We start from the raw sequence: 8,076 nt of genomic DNA, 5'->3' as shown, positions 1-8,076 counted from the left end.
TACAGCTTGCACAAAGCCTTACCGCAAAATAAAAAGTTTTTGAGCCTATGCTAATAAAAGTTTTTCTTACATCATTAATTATTGCGTAATGTTTATGCGAATAACATATTCGCTCATGAATTATGAGATCATCTTCAAAGTGGTGTTTTAAAGCCATAAAGGACCACATATCAAAATACATTTAAGGCCCCATAAAATATCTCTCACCGCGATATAAATTATGCCATAAACTATGTAATATTATTGCTCAACTTCGTGCCTCACTATGATTAAGAGCTCGTTGATTAAACTATTAATCCGTCTGACTTCATAACTATAATTAAGTTAAAAATGTGAAGACAAATTTAAATAGAAGTATAATTTAATAGATTATAAATTTTATATCTTGACACTGATGTGTGATGATGAGTCTTACGCTGACGTCATCTGACGCTAGAAACTTTACACTCGTCTGAGCCCTAAGATGTTGTGTCCTGGAGACCTTACAATGATAGCCTTGAGTATATTTCGTTCAGAGAACAAGATAAATTTAATGAATATTATAAGTACCTATAGGATAAATGTATGATATACATTTACAATATACAAACATTACAACACAAATATAAAATATTACAACACAATAAACAAAATATTCCCGTACCGGGAATCGAACCCGAGCCTCCTGGGTGAAAGCCAGGTATCCTAGCCACTAGACCATACGGGAGTTGAAATCATATGTACATTTAAGCGACAGTTGAAGCAGTTGAATCTTTCTATTATCTTCACCAAATAAAAATCGCGATTTAATCAGCTTCAAGTATCTTATCTGTTATTATATCGGACCGAAGTATTCTAACAGTTCTAAATGTTAGATAACACAACATAATACAAATTATACTAATGGCGAGACAATATTCCAATTAACAAAAAATCCTGAAATCCATTTTTCATTTTTATGTAATAAGTTACATTAGCAGCCTGTAAATTTCCCACTGCTCGGCTAAAGGCCTCCTCCCCTTTGAGGAGAAGGTTTGGAGCATATTCCACCACGCTGCTCCAATGCGGGTTGGTGGAATACACATGTGGCACAATTTCGTTGAAATGAGACACATGCAGGTTTCCTCGCGATGTTTTCCTTCACTGCCGAGCACGAGATGAATTATAAACACAAATTAAGCACATGAAAATTCAGTGGTGCTTGCCTGGGTTTGAACCCGAAATCACCCGTTAAGATGCACGCGTTCTGAACACTGGGCCATCTCGGAATATAGTTAAGATATTTATATGCAATAAGTTAAGATATTTTTTAAAATAATTAGTTTAATTTTATTTTCGTTCCCTATATACAAATTGAGAAATATAATTTATATATTATGTGATTACACGTTTTCATCAGAAAGTCATTGAAAATAATAATATGAAAAAGGCTGTGAAAACATTATCTTACAAAGATAAAACACGGGGCCCGTCAATATTTTTATATAGTAATTGTTTCAGTACCAAGTCAAAATAAAAAAGTCATCATTATGATCTCCTCGGACTTTTATCATTTGAATTAACTTTATCACAGACTAGCTACCCGTCCCGGCTTCACTTTCCCGGCTGATTGAAGAACAAGCATAAAAAGTAATGTCGTATAATTTTTCCGGTTAAGAAAGTTGAAATTCTCGGCTTTTCTCCATAACCTCTTAACTTTCCTCTTAAATCACCCTGTTCATTGATGAAAACGTCATTAGAATCCGTTGCGTATTTGTAAAATGTTTGTAAAATGCGACTTTTTTTTATACTACATAGAGATTTGACTGCATGTTGTTAATTATTGGTGATTATTTAATTTCATCAAATTTTAATTCTACTCTAAGATGATTTCATCTTTGAACAGATTTTGTGCCCCGGTTTCCATTATCATTCCAAATTTATGTAAAGTAGAATTTGCGCGAGTGTGCGCGCATTGTCGGTTATGATTCACGTGTTTTATCATCCTCACCCGAGCTGAAATCAAAGATAGAAGGTACGTGTTTCAGCAACGTCATTTTTGTAAAGTTTTTCTTTTTTTTTGATATAAATAAATGTGAAATGATAAATGCAAATATATCATCTGTCTATCATAATTAAATGAAGTCTAATCTTAATATTAAGAATATAATTTAATACCTTTTGAGTATTTATTTATATCCTTACTAATATTATAAATGCGAAAGTAGCTTTTTTTATGTGATGCGCCACCTGGCAAACGAGCAGGAGGCTCTCCTGATGGAAAGTGACTACCACCGCCCATGGACATCTGCAACACCGGGGGGCTTGCAGATGTTTTGCCGATCTTTAAGGAAGGAGTACGTTCTTATCTTGAAGGTTCTCAAGTCGTATCGGTTCGGAAAAACAGCCGGCGAAAGCTGGTTCCACAGAGTGGTGTAGAAAATGTCTTGAAAATTGCGCTGTTTTAGAATTTCGGACATCTAGGAATTTTGACGAGATGTGCGAACGAACGAACAATTCCTCCGTGAAAAATTCGGTAGAAGGTGAAGATGTTCTCTATGCAAAGCCAAAGGATCAAGCAGATCTCGGAAAGGACAAGATATATTATGAAAACTATTAATAAAAAGAAAAATAAGCCGACATATACGTAATATCAAATCTGAATGTGTGTATTGAAATTTCAAATAACTTATGAGTGTGTGTGTGCACTGGCATCATTTTTTTTAATTCCATTGCCTTGAAATAATTATCTATTTAAAGATTCCATGGCATCGCTCATTCTTGGAATGTCGGTCTTTTTGCTCAAAAGAATTTTCAAGTTTAAAATTGATTACAGTTCGAATCAATTCACTGTGAACTATTGTTCAGTGAGCGAATGAAACGATGAGCGATTAATTTATTGATCGAATTATAAAAATAAGATTAATGTATTACAGATAACGGAATAAAATGTTTTATGGGATCTCGTCGTACATGACTTAAGTTAATTATGAAATTTAAATAATTTTAGTTCCGATTTTAGTTTTTACTTAAAACTTACTACCTACCCTGGTTTAACTTAAAACTTTCTGTCGTTAGGCTGGAACCTACAGAAAAACTGACAAAATTAACCATAATCAGATTGATGGCTTAGGAACGCATATAAAAAAAAAACATATCGTTTTTTTTGTTCATTAATTCATTCAGATGTAAGATGAAAATCATTTACTATAAATAATAAAAATTATAAAATAATAGTTTTATTCTGATACAATATAATTGCAGTTAAATTGCAACGATTATATTTATAACAAATTCTTGTGATGATGAAAAAAATTCAAATAAGGGCCAGGCGATACAAACGAAAAAAGTATTTAATATTTAATAAAAGTAAGACGTGGTGTTAGATATTTTCAGTGATTTTTTCCATCATTTCAATTACAAAGTTACGTCAACCCGATACAATTAAATTGATATATAACTTGCCTATAATCAAATTATACTCCACATCTTTAGAAAATAATAGAATTATGGTCTACGTTTCCTGAAGATTAGTGTTAGTTGATATTGTAAAAAATGAGACAACTTTGTGGCTGTATTTACAAGTCTTAAATAATCACATATGCATGTAGTGTTTCGGCCAATGTTTATTAAGCAACTCGCTCACTCGCCACCAAGACCATACAAAGCGCCACCGATGGCACTTGAGTTTCACCCCCGGTGTGGAAATATAGAGGATGCTTTACAATGTCCGTATTAATGACGAATCAATCTTGTGTTGAGTCACATGACAAATATTGGCATAGTGAAAATGGGCTTCGATAATACTAATTAAGTGATCAAAATACAGCAAAACAAAGTCAAGGTAAATTTCGTTTGTTTCTTTATAAATGTAAAACAATCCTTTTAAATTAATTCATAATGACATTTTTATATGAAAACTTTTTATTTATAATAATTGTAGCAGGATATATTTCACAACTTGGGAAAAAATGAGTTTAGAAAGTTCAATTTATTCATAAGTAATTGTTGGAATTTTTGTAAGTATCCCTTATATATATTTAACTTTGTTATGTTAACATTTAATATATATTTGGTAGGCTTTGTGCAAGCGTCTGGAGAGGTACCATCCACTCATCATATATTTTACCGATAAACAGTACTTGTCATCTTTGTGTTCCAGTTCGAAGGAAGCATAGCCATCGTGGTTTGTGGCGTAGTTGGTGGCGCATTGCGATACAAATAATTGTGTAAATTTATTACGGCGCCCATTAAGTGGACAATACGTAAATCCACTTAATCAGTAAAGTCCCCATGCCATCACAGGTATGGGACACCTACAATATAGATTTCTAAAACAAAAAATCTCTCAATCCCGACGAGTAAATAATCTCAATGTATATAATAATTGAGTAGATTTAGATAAAAAATAACTATAATACTTATATTTTACTTAGATGGCATTTTTATAACGAATTAAAAGAATTTAATTTGTTCCACAATAAATTATTCAAACACCGGTCTGAAAAATATTGTTCAAGTTACGTTGAAAATAATAACTTAAGACTTCCTTTTGTGTCCCCCCGAGCCGTAACTCTAAATCTCTACCATCGAGCACTAGATAAATTAAAAGCACATATTATATTATTGTGATGTTTCGGTGGTACTTCTCGGTCTTCGCTGGCCTACAGTTTTATATGGACATTATTCATTAGATTTGTATAGTAATATCTTAAATACAAACCAACTAGAAACTAATGAATTATTTTTGGGTATATGTAAACTTGAATTGGACGGAATTAAATTAAATAAGAAAAATTAAGGTTGGTCGCTGTTATCGACAATTTTTTTTGTAAATTGGTTAGTTAATCTATTTTTGACGAAGATACCTCGAGAGTGGTCCAGCGAAATATAGATTAATATTTTCAAATTTTAGTGTACCGGAAAAGTTATTAAGCTATCAATTTTTGTTATTGAATCTAATTAAAAATGAGATTAAAACTTTTTTTACATTTCCAATATTACATTAAACAGGAACTTCAAGACCTGACTGTACCTGATCTGTGCTAATTTAATAAAACACGCTCCAATCAATTTAACTTCATAATTTCTTTCAATACGATGCTTTTTATTTAAAATTGTAACGCAGGCGGGCAAATAGGTCACCTTAATTAAGACGTTAATTACGTAATAAGCTGATATAATTATAATAATGACTGTAATTATTTGGAGATGGTATTTATACGTTTCGGTACCATTGATCTTAGTAGAATGATACATAATTTATCAAAGTCAAACCCAAAATCTTTATTCAATATGGAAGCGTTAAATTTGCTTATTGATTGTCAGAAATCTACCAACCGTTGAGAAAAAACACGTCGGGCCTGATAAGAAACGGCGAAAGAAAATTAGCGGGATTTTTAATTAAAATTTCATAATAAAATAATAAAATTATATACTTTTATTTTAAATAGGCTGGAGACGATTACTAAATTTACAAGGTGTGCCATGATCTAAAATGTCATTAATTCTGTAATATATTTTATTGCACTAACGACACTAATGATATTTAACAATAAAATGTTTTTAAACCTTTTCTGGCGTCCTATTGTAAAAATATATACGGTAATTAATTGTATGTTTGTTCCCCAGTGTTAAAAGTACACCTCACAATGACTGACAAAAACCTATTACGTTTGCGTACATTATCACACAAAAATAATATATTTACAAAAAATGTTTTTTATCGATAGTACTTAAACGAAACACTATATTACCATAAATGAAAAAAATAATAATGGTGTTGGCTTTGGCAACGGAATCTACAGCATTATAATCTTAGCTACGGCAGATCAATAAAGTCAGTTATTAACACGTTAAGGAGGGCGAGGCGTGCTAGAGGGGAAACGATCAATTTTGATAGTAAGTTATATTTCTTTTGGTTATGTTAAATATATTGAGTTATGATAGAAGTATGGGCGGCTAGCTTGTGTAAGATATATGAATTTTCCTCAAATATTTTTTCAGGATTATCCACGCGTGGGACGTGAGGGATCCAGCTCTAACTTTGGACCCACGTTCGTTCCCTTTGAAGACCTTTCCTTTCGTGGAACGCCAAAAATGTGGACCCTTTTAATTTGAGCGAACTATATGTGTCCAGAATATATTAAGGGTTTACTATGTAGTGATAAATTCTTGTAAATTATATGCAAAATGTAGTGAGACAAGTAAGACTGTTAATATTTATAATAAATTTTTAATGAATAAATGTATTCTCGTTCATAATTTCATATTATGAATTACTTAGTATTGCTTTGATACTGAGTCATTTCTCAGTAAATAAAAATAAGTAGGATAAAAATAGAGGACATTTTCATACACTTAATTTATTGTTATTTTTTTATTTATTTGAAGTCATAGAAAGGCGGACTGCCAAATGGGTCTACCTTTATTAACCGTCAGTAGTTTTACTGGCTCACTCACCCTTCAAACTAGAACACAACAATACTAAGCAGGACGAACCTAGACGAGCTCGCACAAAGGCCTATCACCAAGTAAAATGCTAATAATAATTCATCTCGCACTCTGTGGCGCATTTCAAGAGGAGATGCCGGGTTTGCCCACCAGTTGGATATTTACAATCTGATAATTTTACTTGTATTTCACAAAGCAATCTTTACCTGGGTTGCTGCACATGGGGCGGAATTTTATATTTTCAGAGCGCTGGTAACCAGAATATTGTGAACTATTCGTGGACTTGGTAAAATGATTCATGTATTTGTAAAGCGAGCGAAGCGTTGTTTGTGAATTTATTTTTAGAATTTCTCTTTCGAAATTCCTAGCTAGTCAGAGCTCTTGTTACAAAGGGCAGTAACAATATACGCTTTCACAACATAAAATACATAGTTCAAATTTACTCAAAATATAGTTAATGTAGATTTTTTAATCGATCCAAATTTCACACTCAGTTAAGCTACTTCCATGACGTTGGGTTTACCCCCCCCCCCCCTAATGTTTTGTCAAGCATAACTCGATAAAAACTAAAATTAAACTGGATCCGATACAAACAGTAAGATTTAAGGCTTTAGACCAACAGCTTTACGTACTCTCGCTATACGGTTATGTCTAACTATTTAGAATATCTGCTTACTTAGAATATCTTGATCGAAAAACCTACACTAATTAATATTATGCAGTAGTTAGGCCTCCGCTAACAAAAACTGCTTCAACTACTAGCGATAAACCGTTTTACTAAAACGTTCCATGAAAACATTTCCCAATTACACCAGACCCTGAAATCACTCTGATCATGTTCGAAGAAGTTTGATTAAACAAAACACACACACATAATTATTGAATACAGAAAATAAACTCTGCGTCTAAAATATCGTATCATAGCGTAGCGGTCATCACGTGCACAGAATTTACAGTTCATAGTCCACGTTTTTATTTATAAAAATAACGAATTTTAAAAAGAAGAAAGAGTCTTTTTCACTTATGTGCCCCATAACTTCGTTTCTCGTGTCAGCGCCATCAGATTGCAGTGCGAACGCACGTTTTGCCGCCGCGGATTAGCCGGCTTACGCTAAATTGTATACTGTGTTCAAAGTAGAGGCGCTTAAGTTCGGTTTAATTTAACATTTTAAGTTTTATTCAAGTTTATTAATGAGCAGCTGTGTCCGCGTCTTCTTTCGTGTTGTTTGTGAGTTAAAATGGATGAACATTTATTTTGGATACGTAAATGATACTACGTATGCTTTTTTTTTATTAGTTGGAAAAATACATTTAGACAAATGGGGACATATTAAATGCGGTATGTGGTACAGTCAGTGGTACGGTCTCCATCTCTTCGGGGGGCACCATGGGCACCGTGATGACCGACGAACAAAGAAGTCCCCGCTACACTTACGGCGGTCATAGAAGGTGCGAATACCGCCAACGCCTTACCTCCGGATTTCTTCGAGGGAATTAATCTCAGATGAAACACATATTGACCTTGTACCTATACTAGTACTCATTAGGTGGTCAAAATTCGACCAAAATTATAATTGTTGAAAATTAGAGGAAAACATAAATGAATTTTCATATTTCATATTTCTTTCAAATCGGAACACAAAAATACTAAGTGTTGCTGTTTGT

General features: G+C 32.9%; 1 non-coding gene across 1 annotated transcript; it reads right to left on the bottom strand.

Moving 5' to 3' along the window:
* Window positions 1–634: 634 nt before the first annotated feature.
* Trnae-uuc (transfer RNA glutamic acid (anticodon UUC)) lies at window positions 635–706 on the bottom strand. The gene has a single exon. It is a non-coding gene; the product is annotated as a tRNA-Glu (tRNA).
* Window positions 707–8,076: the final 7,370 nt, after the last annotated feature.

Source organism: Vanessa tameamea, chromosome 14 (genome assembly GCF_037043105.1).
Source record: "Vanessa tameamea isolate UH-Manoa-2023 chromosome 14, ilVanTame1 primary haplotype, whole genome shotgun sequence".
NCBI classification, from domain to species: Eukaryota; Metazoa; Arthropoda; class Insecta; order Lepidoptera; family Nymphalidae; genus Vanessa; species Vanessa tameamea.
This window is presented reverse-complemented; position numbering and strand designations above follow the sequence as displayed.